This window comes from Crocuta crocuta, unplaced genomic scaffold (genome assembly GCF_008692635.1).
Source record: "Crocuta crocuta isolate KB4526 unplaced genomic scaffold, BGI_CrCroc_1.0 scaffold39, whole genome shotgun sequence".
Taxonomy (NCBI): domain Eukaryota; kingdom Metazoa; phylum Chordata; class Mammalia; order Carnivora; family Hyaenidae; genus Crocuta; species Crocuta crocuta.
The window spans coordinates 6114285-6129986 of NW_027533334.1; positions in this window are offsets into that span (position 1 = coordinate 6114285).

Sequence of the window (15702 nt, forward strand, 5' to 3'; positions counted from 1 at the left end):
AGACAACAAGCACCAGAAATTCAGGACACCAGTGCTATCATGTTATATGACTTGGAAATGTAGGCTAGAAGCAGAGTTGCAAGTGAGAGTCCACACACCTTGATGGTTATGAGCAAGGGTTCCAGAGGCAGACTGGGTTCAAATCCTGGCCAACCGATGGGTTCAAAGCTAAGTTAATAACGTAACTAGAACCCAGCCCTGAGTGACAAGCCTTCCTCTAAAAGGCAAAAGTTTAACTGGCATTGGTATTCTAAGCTTTTTTGAGTTCTCACAGAAGACCAAACCTGCGGTTGGGGTAACCAACAGAACAACCAGCACAGTTGGCTGCTCTGTGTGAAGCAGAAGTCTTCATTTTCTGAGTCTCATAAGGCTCAGGCTGGACTTGACTTTCAATTCACGCCCTCTACCAGGAAACTTTGTGAGGCCATAACCTCACCACATACTCAAAGCATAGTTAACCAACTTAGCTCCTATTGTTGTCCGAAAAACAAAAAAAAAAACTTGGAAGAAAAATGTCATTTAATTAAAAAATAACAAAGTCCATGGATTTTATGTACATTTTTGCAACTATTCAAGACCGAGGAGACTGAATCCTGGAGGCTCTGGCCAGTCATACTTTCTTAAGAGAGTTAGGATCCTGGCAGAAAACAAAATATACTATCAGTCTTAGAAGGAAATGTCAAGAAATGTTTTGCAAACAGATATTGGAATTGAAACCTAGTGGCCACTCCTACTGATCATATATGAAGTTTAAAAGAATAGTAAGAAACAATTTTCTCATGAAATCTTTACACACAAAAAATCGTAAAAGTAATTTGAGACAGTACAGTAAATTGTCTCTGGTTTTAAAATGGAAAAAATAGATACATTAAAATATCTTCTATTTGTCATTTAGATATAATTTACAATTTAGATACAAGTTATTATTAAGTCAGTAGTAAGAGCTGTGAAACCCTTGCTTTTGGAGAATAGAAATGATTTAGGATTTTCACAATTACCACCAATTGTGTATATTTTCCTGACGCATGCGCCAGTGTTCTGGAACATTCCTGAAAAAATCTTCCCAAGACCAGGCATTTCATTCCCTGCAGTATGGGTAGAGCACTGGGCTGGGTCAGCATACAGGGGGGTTTAGACTGCATTTGGCCACCAACCAGCTGGACTGCCTGGAATGATCTTCCTGTCATTCTCCTCCAGCAAACTCCTACTCATCTTTCAAGACTCAGCCCAAATACCAGGTCCTCTGGGAAGCCTTCAAGGACACCCCCCTCCCCACAGAATCTCTGGGTTCTCACACATTTTGCTCATATGTTTTTTACAGCTTTTCATCTGTTTCAGAATTTTGTTTGTTTTCCTAGCACCTGTACAATACTTGACTAAGGGAACAATTAAACGAATGAATGAGCTGTGTGACCCTAGGCAACTCATATAACTTCTCTGTTACTGCATTTTCTTCATCCGTAAAAGGAAGATGTCAGGCTATTTCTCAAGGTCCCATCTGGTTACAGATAGTCTGCGCAAACCTTTTCCAGGGGTAGGACAGACAGAGTTGCCTCTGAGGTTCTGCCGTATCTCCTTGTACCCTCTCCACTCTTCTCATTCCCCCACACATCCTGGCTGTGACTTTTCCACAGGCCTTTGCACTCAACTACTGGTCAATAGTGTCAAGGTTAAGACATAGAGGCTGGAGACAAACTGTCTGAGTTCAAATACTGGCTCTAGCACCTATTAGCTATATGACTTTGAGAATGTTATTTGATCTCTTAGTTCCCTAATTTTAAAATAAGGATGATAATCATAGTAGTGACTCTGCTTCATAGTATGTCTAACACAGGCTCTGACTAATGAGAATGGATCCAGCCTTAAACAACTTGCATAGCCATACTGAACACAGAATACCTTCTACTTCTCCTCCCTCCAGTGCTGACACTGTTGCATCCATTGACTGTTATTTCTGAGAATAGATAGAATAAAGCTTAATGAAAGATGCCCTCCCACCAGAAGCTTTAAATAATGCCTTGGGAGTGGGGCAATTCAGGTCATTGAAGTCCACTCCCGAGAAGTCTCACCTTAAGACAGTTTCCAAGCTTGGTTGATTTCACCTTGGCAAGGAAGGACCAGACTTTGGCACCTACTCTTCCTGGTTTGTGAACAGAATACATGTCTACTTATAATCAGAAAATAACATTAGATGGTTTTCAAGACTTATAATAATCTTATCATATATGTAACTTAAGAAACTATTTTTTTAATAATAGTATTTAACTTTAGAGTAACACTTCATACATTTTCCTGTAAGTCACTTCATAAGGTTCTTACAGTCTCAAATGAGGTAGGTAGAGTGATACTGTCTGTCCTATTAAAAGAGTAATCACTATTTTGTTGTATCTGGAAGTATCTAACACATACAATTTGGCAATTCATTGGAAACTCACATAAATGTTGATGAACCGGTAGTATTCTCTGGGAAAGGGAGAGAGTAACTCAGATGTTCTTCATCAATTTCCTGGAATCTAATTGTAAATCTTGGATGATGTTAGAGTCTAAGAATAATAACTTACATTAAACGGATCTATAGCTCAGAAGTTGCCGCTGTCACAGATAATATATTACTTCACTTACTCCAAGAATATAAGGCAAGTGACTTTTGTAATTCACAGAGCAAAGTAGAAATAGAGACATAACAAGCACACAGATTAGTTATAAAATGACTTAGTAGAGTCCCTCTGAAAGCTATTAGGAGCTCTGCAGACCATCTCTCCTATACAGAGATGAGCATGGTGTTTAGTCACAAATTACAATTCTACTTGACTTGACAAGATACCTGGTACAAAAAGAATAATCTTTTTAGATTATTTAGTTATTATTTATTTAGTCGGACGCTTAACCGACTAAGCCACCCAGGCGCCCCTAATGTACCTTTGACTTTTAAGAGAATGCTCAACAACAATTAAAGGTAATGCCTTAAAAATATAAGTTGGGGTATAGACATGGATCTATGCAGTAGATGTTAATATATAATAGCTGGATCTTCTGTCTTGAATTCTAGACAAGTATTCATTTGCTGATATCTCATTTGATAAGTCCAGAGGAAAAGAACTGTATCAACTCAGCACTAAATGCAATTCCTGTGAAGCTTTCTTATTCCTGAGAACAAGCGAGGCAACCAATCTTTGTTGAACAGATTGACAGAGTAACATTTTGGAAGAATTGTCAGAGTAAGCAGTTGGGAAATGGGAGAAAAGCCACATGGGTAAGAAGAAACATGAGTTTTCACCACGTAACTATAAAACATAAAGGAAAATTCCTTTGGGAACCCCATGGGTCACTTGATTCAACAACAGTGATTTATTTTCCATTCGGCAAGGGTTCTAAACTTTGGGAGTACAGGGAGTTTTATGACATATGGCTCTCAACACCAGCTGTGACAGAAAAAAAGAAGGGTTGTTGATAAAATAATTCTGACTAAGATAATGAGATCCGTAGCTGGCTGCATCTAATAGCCTCACAGGAAATTTTAGGATGGAAGTTAGCCAACAAGCCCATCTTCATTTGCCCTTTCCTTTGAGTTGGCACAAACAGTAGACACTTATTTATTTCTCTGAAAAATTAATTCCTTTGAAAAAATTTAATGGAGTCCTTTCCCATGGTAGACCAGCCTTATTTCAAACTAGATAAAAGCTTGAAAATAACTTTCTATCTTGCTGGCTTATTTCATCTCATCCTTGGCCTCATTATGTCATCCTGGGTGCTACGTCGTGACTACTGAAGGTGGAGAGACTAATCACACTGGAGCCATTTGAGATGGGAGCACAGGAGAGAAACAGCCCACAAGAAACTCTGTATCCATGTGGAGAAGGGCCTTGTACAGCAGGCGAGGAATAAGCAGTAGCAAGCCATAGATGCTCTTATTAGGAGTGCTTTAGAGTGAATCTTTGTGTCCCCTCAAATTTCAGATGTTGAAATCCTTACCCCCAACAAAATGGTATCAGGAGGTGGAGCCTTTGAGAGGTGATTAGACCATGTGGTCCGGGTCCTCATAATGGGATGAGTGCCCTTATAAAAGAGGACAGGAAAGCTCCCCTGCCCCTTGGGCCATATGCGGTAACGGGGAAGAGACAGCCCTCAGTGAGGAACCAGGCTCTCACCAGGCACTCAATCTGCTGGCAGTGTGAACTTGGACTTCTCAGCTTCCAAAACTGAGAGGGATAGGTGTTTGTTGTTCATAAGCCATCCAGTTTATAGTATTTTTGTTATAGTGGCCCGAGTGGACAAGGACAAGGAGTAGGGCACAATCAGATCTGTGCTTCCGAAAATCGCTCCAGTGACAACATGGAGGACAGATTAGAAGGGAAAGACAGTGGACCTCACTATATCACTTGACAAATTCTATAAGAGGGCTGAGGGGAGAGATGCTGTGAACCTGAACTAAGCCAGTGGCTCTGGGGAGAGAAAAACGGATTCAGAACATTTAGCATCAGGTCCTGTTCATTTTCTCTCTGACATATCTACCAATTTAGTCAAATATCCCAATAATGTCCTTTATAGCACTTTGTTTTCCTGCAGTACAAGATCCAGTTCAGGATCACCTTTTATGTTTGGTTGTTGTGTCTCTTTAGTCACTTTTAATCTGAAACAGTTCATCAGCTTTTCATCATCTTTCATGACATTGACATTTTTTTAAAGTACAGGTCAGTTCTTTTATAGACTGTTTCTTAATCTGGGTTTGTCTGATGTTTTCTCATGACTGGGTTCAGGTTATGTGGTTCTGGCTGGAACCCCACACAAGCAATATCATGTCCTTCACAGGGTCACATCTGGAGGCCACATGATGTCTGGCTGCTCCTCATTGGTTACGTTCATCTTGATCATCTAGTCAGGGTATTGTCTGGTTTCTCCACTGTGTAGTTACTGTTTTCCCCTTTGTGACCAATAAGCATCTGTGGGGAAATACTTTAAAACCATATAAATGTTCTGCTCTCCAACAAACTTTCCTCCCTAGACTGAGCATTCTCTGATGATGCTTGTCTAGATCAATATTTTCTATGATGGCTACAAAGTGATGATTTTTCTAGCACTTCCATTTTTAACTGGACATACTACTGCCAGATATAAGGGATTCTAGATCTCAGTCTAGTTGTGATTTTGTGACTAAATTCTTACTGTAGTGTTCTGTGGGACTTCGAAGAAGCATCCTTAAAAGCACAGGGGTAAGGGGCAGGTGATCATTTCCAACCCCCCACTTCCTGCTGCCTATAGGCTGAAGGTCTGTCTGTCAGCTTAGACCATCTTGGACCTTGCAAATGAAATCCTCAAATAGCGGATGCCTGAGCAAAAAAATAGAAACTTGGCTCCCTCTTGACACAATGAAGCTTCCATACCAGCCTTGGACTGCCTATGTTCAGACTTATACCTTGTTTAAGCCACTATTTTGGGGGTCTTTATTATAGATGAGCAAAAATTTCTAGCTAGATACATATCTAATAGTTGAATCCTTAGAAAAAGTATGAAAGCCTCCTACGAAGAACATGGTATAAGAAGAGAGAAGACTTAAAAGATATTAGGGCCCTGGGAAACCCTGAAAATTACTGGGTAGAAGAGTGATCAGTGTAGAAGTCTGTGATAAACATCAGGACAGAGTGGTCCCTTCAAAATCAAGGAAAGAAAGAGGTTTAAGGGAGAATGGAATGTTATAAAAAAGCCAAAGTGAAATAAAGGAAGAACTGAAGAGCCTCCATTGAATTGGCTATAAGAAGCTCATTTATCAAAAGAAATTTTATTAAAATGGAGAGGGAAACCTAGACTGCAGGAAGATGAGATATGAGCCTTAAGTTTAGTTGACTCTTCTATAAAGCTCGTTGGGAAAGGAAGGAAGGGAGGGAGGAAGGGAGAGAGGGAAGGAGGGAAAGGGAAGGAAGGAAGGGAGGGAGGGAGGGAGGGAGGGAGGAAGGAAGGAAGGAAGGAAGGAAGGAAGGAGACCAGGCTGGTAACTAACCCTCAGATTATACATTGAAGACAAAGACAAACTGCCTTGTTTACCCTGTTCTCCAGCAATTCATGCGCATTTGGCACGTAAGAAGCAGTAAATAAATATTAGCTAAATGCAAACTACACAGAAAAAGTCTCTTCCCTCAAAGACCTTTGAGAGTAGGATGCATGGTAGATGGGTGCTTTTTTAGGATACAAGATTTGCTTTTCAGGCTCATTGTGTTAGGTATACAGCTTTAGGAGTTTTGACAAATATACGTAGTCATATATTAACAATAACAAATGTTAAAAGCTTCCTGTGTCCCCTTCTCTTACTGCCAATTTTTGGCAATCACCTATCTAATACCTCTCCTCATAGACTGACTTCTTCAGAATACCATGTGAATGGAATCAAACAAGAGCTTTTTGTGTCTGTATTATTTCATTTAGCATAATGCTTTTGATATTCATCTATGTTTTTGCATGTATTAGTAGTTTAGTCCCTTTTATTGGTGACTAGTAATCCACTGTATAGATGTGATTGACCCATCACAGTATGTCCATTTATTTCTCAGTCTATGAATATTAGGATACTTCCAATTTGGGGGACATTTATACATAAAATGCTATAAACATCTGTGTACAGATCTTTATGTGAACACATATTTTCATTTCTCTTGGTAAATCCTTGGGAGTGGGATTTCTGGGTATAAGTTGATATGAAACTGCCAAAATTTCATAAGTAGCTGCACCATCTTGCATACCAACAAGATACGAGAGTTCTTGTTGCTTGCACCATCCTTAGCACACCATATTGTCAGTCTTTAAAAGTTTATCCATCCTGATACATGCACAGTGACATCTCATTTTGGTTTTAGTTTACAATTGCCATCACATTTATGCTCTGCCAATTACATTGAGCATCTTTTCCTATGTTAATTTGTCATTTGTACCTCTTCTTTGGTAAAGTGCCTTTTTGGTTTTTTTGCTAATTTTTTTTGCAACTTTTTTTCTTTTTTAGTTTTGAGAGAGAGAAAGAGAGAGCACACAAGTAGGGTAGAGGAGCAGGGAGAGAGAGAGAATCCCCAGTAGGCTCCATGCACATCATGGAGCCCAATGTGGGGCTCAATCCCACAACCCTGGGATCATGACCTAGGCCAAAATCAAGAGTCAGATGCTCAATGGACTGAGACACCCAGGTGCCCCATTTTTGGGGCAACATTTCCTGAGATATAATTGACACATAACATTGCTCAAGCTTAAGGTACAACATGTTGATTTAACACACTTATATAACATGAAAGGATTACCACTGCAGCGTTAGCTGACGCAGTGTTAGCTGTTACCTCACATAATTACCATTTCTTTTTTGTGCTGAGAACGTTTCATATCTACTCTCTTAGCAACTCTCAAGTATATAATACAGTATTGTTGCTTATAATCACCATGCTGTACATTAGATCCACAGTACTTGTTCATCTTACAGCTGGAAGTTTGTACCCTTTGATCAACATCTCATATCCGTCATCCCCTGGCCCCTGGTAACCACCACCCTTTTCTCTGTTTCTATGAGTTCTGCCTTTTTAGATTCCACATGTAAGTGACATCATGCATACTATTTGTCTTTCTCTATCTGACTTGTTTTACTTAGTATAATGCCCTCAAGTTTCATCTATGTTGTTGCAAATGACAAAATTGCCTTCTTTTTCAGGGCTAAGTAATATCCCACAGTAGGTATGTATATATGTATGTATGCATGTATATACATACCACATCTTCCTTATTCATTGATCCACTGATGGACACTTCAGTTGTTTCCATATCTTGGCTTTGGTAAATAATGCTGCAGTGAACATGGGAGGGCAGATATCTCTTCAAGATTCTGATTTCATTTCCTTTGTGTGTGCGTGCGTGCGTGCGTGCGTGTGTGTGTGTGTGTGTAGCCAGAAATGGGATTGCAAGAATTATATAATTCAATTTTTAATTTTTTGAGGAATTTCTATATTGTTTTCCATAGTGGCTAAACCAGTTTATATTCCCACCGACAGCGCACAAGTGTTACTCTTTCTCCACATTCTCACCAACACTTGTTATCTCTTATCTTTTTTATGATATCCAGTCTAACAGGTATAAGGTAACATTTCACTGTGGTTTTCGATGAATAGTAATGTTTAACACCTTTTCATGTACCCATTGGCCATTTATATATCCTCTTTGGAAAATCGTCTATTTGGTTCCTCTGCCCATTTTTAATTAGATTGTGTTTGCTTTTTGGTTTGGTTTGGTTGTTGCTGTTTATTGTTGTTGTTGTATGAGGTCCTTATCAGATATAGGATTTGAAGATATTTTTCCTATTAAGTTGCCTTTTCATTTTGTTAATTATTTTTCTTCTATGCAGATAGTTTTTAGTTTGATGTAGTCTCATTTGTTAATTTTTGCTTGAGTTGCCTATGCAAAGTTTGGTGTCCTATCCAAAAAACTATTGCCAAGACCAATGTCAAGGAGCTCTTCTCCTGTTTTCTTCTAGGAGGAGTTTTAAGGTTTCAGGTTTTGTGTTTTAGTCTTTAATCCACTTTGAGTTAATTTTTGTGAGTTGTATAAGATGGGGATCCAATTTTATTCCTCTGTATATGACTATTCAATTTTCCCAACACCATTTATTGAAAAGACTATCTTTTTCCCTCTCAGTATTTTTGACTCTCTTGTCAAACATTAGTTGACTGAATATGCATGGGTTTATTTCTGGGCTCTTGGTTCTATTCCATTGGTCTGTGAGTCTATGTTTATGTCAGTACTGTTTTGATTACTGCAAGTTTATAATATACTTTGAAGTCAGGAATTATAATGCCTTCAACTTTGTTTTTCTTTCTCAAGATTGCTTTGGCTCTTTAGGGTCTTTTGTGGTTTCATACAAATTTTAGGATTGTTTTTAATATTTCTGTGAAAAATGCCACTTGAATTTTGATAGGGGTTGCATTGAATCTGTAAATGGGCTTGGGTAGTATGAACACTTTAACAGTGCTAATTCTTCAGACCCATGGCCATGAGATAACTTCTTATTTATTCATGGCTTTCTCTGTTTCTTTCATCAAAGCCTTACAGTTTTCAGTGTATGTATCTTTCACTTCTTTGGTTAAATTTATTCCTAAGTATTTCATTGTTTTTGCTGCAATTGTAAATGGGATTGTTTTTCTTTATTCTTTAGATATCTCATTGTTAGTATATAGAAGAGCAATTGATTCTGTATGTTGATTTTGTACCCTGAAACTTCAATGAATGTTTTGATTTGGTATGACAGGTTTTTGGTGGAGTCTTTAGGATTTTCTTTATATAGATTGATATGATCTGCAAACAAGACAGTTGTACTTTTCCTTCCTAATTTGAATACCTTTTATTTCTTTTTCTTGCTTGATTGCTCTGGCTAAGACTTCTGATGTTGTGTTGAATATGAGTGGTGAAAGTGGGCTCTCCTGTCTTATTGCTGATCTTAAAGGAAAAGCTTTTAATTTTTCACAGTTGAATATGATGTTAACTGTGGGCTTGTCATATATGGCCTTTACTATGTTGAGGTATGTTCCTTCCATACCCAGTTTGTTGAGAGTTTTTATTATGAAAGAATGTCGTATTTTGTCAAATATTTTATCTGCAGCAACTGGGATGATCATATTTTTATCTTTCCTTCTCATTAATTTGGTGTATCACATTTATTGACTTACATATGTTGAACCATCCTGACATCCCAGGGATAAATCCCACTTGATCATACTACACATCCTCTTAATGTGCTGTTGAATATGATTTGCTAATGTTTTGTTGAGAATTTTTGCATTTATATTCATCAGGGATATTGGCCTATAGTCTTCTTTTCTTGTAGAATTTTATGAATTTCAAAAATTAGGTTGCTTGTTGGGTTTTTTTGAGTTGTAAAAGATCTGGATTCAAATATTTTAATAGATACATGTTTTTCAAACATTTTTTCCAAGTCTCTGGTTTGTCTTTTCATTTTCATTCTTTTTTTTAGTTTTAAAAAAATGTTTATTCATTTTTTTGAGAGAGAGAGAGAGAGAGAATGAGTGGGGGAAGGGCAGAGAGAGAGAGAGGCACAGAATCTGAAGCAGGCTCCGGGCCCTGCACTGTTAGCACAGAACCTGATGCAGAGCTCGAACTCATGAACCATAAGATTATGACCTGGGCCGAAGTTGATGCTTAACCAGCTGAGCCACCCAGGTGCCCCTGCCTTTTCATTTTCTTAACAGTGTTTTTGAAAAGCAAAAGTTTTAGATTTTTGACAAAGTCCATATTTATCCATGTTTTCTTTTATAGTTCATGCTTTTGTGTCCTCTCTAAGAAGACTTTTTCTAATTCAAAGTCCTGTGTTTTCTTTCAAACGTTTATAGTTTTGTATCTACATTTTGAGTAAGAGTTTACTTCTGTGGAAAGGACAGAAGATTTAAACATATTTATAGTGAGAGAGAGGAAGAGATGGAAGGTATGTGATATAGTAAGATTGCAAAAAGAGGTAGGAGATTAGAAAAGGACTTTATAATGACAGAAATGAATCCTTTCTCTTGCTAAAGCAGAACGGAAAGAAATTAAAACAAAGTTTGTAAGTGGAGGAGTGAGAAATTAAAGAGCCATATACCTCTTGACCACCATTTTCTTGAAGATCATCTGTTAAAAGGAAGGGCATAAGACTGAGTAATAGGCTGGAGAAGAGCAACTAAGATCTGGCACATATGTGATGAAGAATGGAGAAGAGACATAACCAGTAACAAATAAAAGAGAAGCTAAATGTTAAGGACCCAGGTGAGTCTGGAAACCTTGAAATTGTAGTTGTTCCCAATTGGGCAATTTTCCTTAGTTGTATTACCCAACATCAACAGCGTAGGAATGCTGAAGGCCAACACAAGGAACAAGTTAGCAGTAGAAAGAGGATGACTTCATCGAGAAATTGATCAGATGTTGGAGTTCTGGTTAGACAGGAAAGGAGATGAGTCCACAAGAGACTGATAGAATGAGACAAAAAGGAAAGGCTGCAGGAAACAGAGGTATGGGTAAGGCTGAAGAGAAAACCTCAAATCCAATCATTATTTCGTGCTTTTTGTTTGCGGGATCAAATTACATATTCTCTATTATCAGTTAGGATGCATTTTATTGTAAGTAAAACCTACCCAAATGAAAATTACTTAAATAATGGAAGTATGGGTTTCCCCTTCCCCCCCTCCACCCCCCCNATAGGAAGCTCTTGAAATGGTTAAATATGTGGCACAACAATATGAGAATTCTGGGGCAATATCTCTGCTATGTCTTGGCTTACACTCCCAGCTGCAAAATGGCAACCAGAGCTCCGAGCATCACATCTTTTCATGCCCATATTCAAAGGTAAGAAGAAAGTAAAGGGTTTCTCCCCATGTTTCTCTCTCTTAACTTAGAGGAAAATGTTTCCTAGACATTTTCTCCCCACTAGATTTCCCTCAATTCCCCTTGGCCAGACCTGAGTCACATACCATACTATATGTCAGGCTAGAAAAACAAGTGACAGTTTCCAGTTTCGATAATAGGTGATAGTTCTGCCAGCTAAGTGGAAGGGCTGTTAAGTCTTCAACTAGCAGTGTCTGTCATATCATGCTTTTAGAAAAGTACCTTAATAGGATAAAACCTACAGTCATGAAAAGAACCTCAAATACAGTTCGTGGCCTTCAGGAGAGGCTATACCTTAGTCATATCATTATGTACATAACTTCAGTCATCTTTCAATGGTTTCCAGAGAAAATTTTTATAAAAATTAACAACAAAATCACCTGCTTTGGGCTGCCTGGGTGGCTCAATTGATTAAGCATCCATCCAACTCTTGGTTTCAGCTCAGGTCATGATCTCACAGTTTGTGGGTTTGAGCCCCATGTTGGGCTTTGTACTGGCAGTGCAGAGTCTGCTTGGGCTTCTCTCTCTCCCCTTCTCTCTGGCCCTCCCCACTCGCACTGTCTCTGTTTCTCTCAAAATAAATAAATAAACTTTTAAAAAAAAAAAAAGAAAAAAGAAAGGAAATTGCCTGCTTTTAAAGAGCTTGCAGTCTAGAAAGGAAACACAATCATTATCACAATTTACAGCATTCTATAGAATATAGGACCTAGAGCTCGTATATGATAGGAGCAGTGAAGAAAGCAATTAATTCCAGCTTGACACACTCATCAGAGGATATAGTGTTTGAGTTGACCTTGGACAGATAATTAGAATTTCACCCAGGAAAAGGACATTTTAGACGAAGAAAACAGAAAGCAGAAAAGGCTAAGATTCAGAAGTTATTTATTTTTGAAGCATAAGAAAATCTTTTCCATGTGGCAGTAGGATAGGATTCACGCAGTAGGGTTACGGAGGTGGGCTGTGACCTCGTGGGGGAAGACAGTATGAAACAGCAAGGAAGGTGGACTTTATTCTGTACACAATGGGCAGCTATCACAGGTTCTTAAGAGGCAAGTAAATAATAAATCTGTTTTAAAAGGATTTGACTAGAGGCCATGTGTAGAAGAGAGAGTTTAGAGACAGGGATTAGTTAGAAGATTTTGTCATGATTATGGCTAAAGAGTATGAACATCAGTATGGGTAATGGCAGTAGGAAGGGGGAAAAGGGGATGAATACAAGAGTCATTTCACAGGACAATGAAGGGAAAACATTACTACCACAGAATTCCTGTCTTTGCAAAATACTAGCCCTAAACCCGCCTTTTGAGACATAAGCCATGGAGTAAATCCTGCTGCAATTGGTGTGACTTTTCCCCAGTGCCATTTAGAGTAACCTTCTATTAACTATGGGAACAACAATCCATGATCCTCAGAAGTCACTGTTACTTAAAATATCCATCTAATTTTAAAAGCTACCATGTATTAAGTACCTACTATGTGTCAGTCACTGCACTAGTGTTTCATGTATTTTTCCTGCAGATATTTACATCAGTCCAATAAGGAATAATTCCTTCATTTATCAGGTTCAAAAAATGAGTCCTATTGAAAGGAAGTAAATTGCCTAGGGTCACTCAAGACTTCCCAAGTCCAATCTCCTTAATGGAGATTACAATGAAAATGCCCCAAATCCTCTGAAACTTTACTAAGATATTTGTCTTTTCAGAATAGTTAAATTTCTACCATCTTTTCTCTTTACTTAAAAAAATCCTCCTCCTATCTAATTTCTTGGTTTTCTTACTAGTATACATCCAAATACATTGCAAATCTTCCTGAAGAAATAATTTCAGCGTTAGACCTTTCACTTGATTTCCTTGACTTTATCCACAGTCATATATACTAGATAATGCCCCTAAATTGCCTCCACATGCTGAACTTCTGTCCTTTGTACTTTAAATACATTGTGTTTCAAATGATTATTTGAAGTAAGTGAGGGGAGCAGCTCGGTAGACAACAGGTCAGTTTCAAACATACTGCCACCTTTCTCTGTCTCAGTGTTTGCACAATGATTTGAATCATTTATTGCCTTTTGCCCTTTTTAAAAAATATGTTTATTTATTTTTGAGAGAGAGAGAGAGAAAGTGAAGGAGGGACATAAAGAAGGTGGGAAAGAGGATCCAAAGCAGGCTCTGAGCTGACAGCAGGAAGCCCAATGTGGTGCTTGAACTCACGAACCATGAGATCATGACCTGAACCAAAGTTGGATGCTTAATGGACTGAGCCATCCAGGTGCCCAGCATTCTGCCCTTATTTATTAAAAGAGTATAAACTATAAAATACGAGTATTAATCATAGGAATAAGAAGCACTGGTTTTGGGGCACCTGGGTGGTACTGTCGTTTAAGCATCTGACTCTTGATTTCAGCTCAGGTCATGATCTCTTGTGAATTCAAGCCCCAGATCCAGCTCTGTGATGATAGTATGGAGCCTGCTTGGGATTCTCTTTCTCCCCACCTCTCTCTTCCCTTTCTCTCCCCACCTCCCACCGCTCATGCATGCTCTCGCTCAAAATAAATAAATAAACTTAAAAAAAAAGAAGCATTGGTCTTATAAGCATAATACAACCATGACTGTCAGAAAGGAACAAATCTTCAGATTCCTCAAATTCTTTTCAGACTTAAACTGGTTAATTTTTATTCGGTTGTGATGGAAAAATACAAAAATGAAAATATGAGTGAGACACTAGAACCATATTGTCAAAGATTATATCTAAGAAGTTATATGCATATATATATATACACATACATACATATAACTATAAATATGAATTTTATGTTTCTCTATAGAAACATAGATACAGTTACAGACGTGGACACACACAATTTACATTTATACTTTGGCATAAAATCCTCCCTTCAAACATATAATTCTATTATTTAGCTTCTACACATTTAGTTTTTTTAAGTTTATTTATTTATTTTGAGAGAGAGAGAAAGAGCACATGCATGTGAGAGCATGAGGGGTGGTGGGACAGAGAGAGGGGGAGGGAGAATTCCAAGCAGGCTCCACGCTATCAATGCAGAGCCCAGCTCAGGGCTTGGTCCTGCCAAACATAGGATCATGACCTGAGCTGAAATGAAGTGTTAGACAATCAACCGACTGAGCCCCTCCAGACACCCTTACACATTTCGTTTTAATTTCACAAGTCCACAAACTCATATATGAAAAGGAGACCTTTTACCTGTCTTTACACTCAAAGTTTTCCAATACTGTGGTCTTATTTAAGAACCTCTCATTTCTTCCTAACATCCATCTGAATCCCAGCCTAAACAAAAATCGAATGCTGCTGTGTTTCTGTGTGTCTCTCCCTTTTCCCCTCTGTTCTGAACTGCAGCCCTCACCCCTTCAGCCCTTTCCCTCAGCTATCCCTAGTTGGCTTTCTCCTAAAATGTTGCCTGAGTGTCCAGGTTATTTTTCTTCCTCAAGTGATCCTAAATGTCTCTAAGCAAAGGGATTAGGAATATAGTCAACACAAAGAAGGAAGGATTTGAAATAAAAATAACTCATGTGTTGGCTGGTGTCCCTCTATTTGTTAGTATTTTATTGCACGTGGGTTATTTCTTGCTCATACTCTTTAGACCATAAGAACTATTAGAATCCTTTTGCTTAGCACAGTCCTGAGAATCCTGTTAGAAGCACCAAATGTGACATTAACAAACAAAATTGAGTGAATCAGGGACAGAGAGGACCTGAACGCCAATCTAATACCTGCTTCTTGTATATTAATAAACAGAAAAATCTTGCTCATTTTATTTTTAATTTTTTATGTTTTTATTTTATTTTGAGAGACAGAGACAGAGCGAGTGGGGGAGAGGCAGAGAGAGAGGGAGACACAGAATCTGAAGCAGGCTCCAGGCTCTGAGCTGTCAGCACAGAGCCCAGTGCGGGGCTCAAACCCAGACTGTGAGATCATGACCTGAGCCGAAGTCAGACACTTAACCGACAGAGCCATCCAGGTGCCCCAAAATTTTGCTCATTTTAGAGATGAGCAACGGAGAGGAAAACAGATCTAAGTCCACGAAAAATCTGAATCGGAGACTTTTAAAACCTGCACCATTGTGTTACTTTCGTATAGGAAGAATAATTTGAACTGCTAAAAAGGTTTTCCAAGTTAGAAGCCCTGTTTATCTGCTTAGGTGATAAGAACTTTTGGGTAGTTAATAGGATCTATTTACATATAAATCTAAATAGCTAACCCTTCTTTTAAGCAGGCTAACTTCCTAGCCACCAAGACCACACAATCACAGTCTCATGTAGGGGACTAATTGGCTCCTTTTAG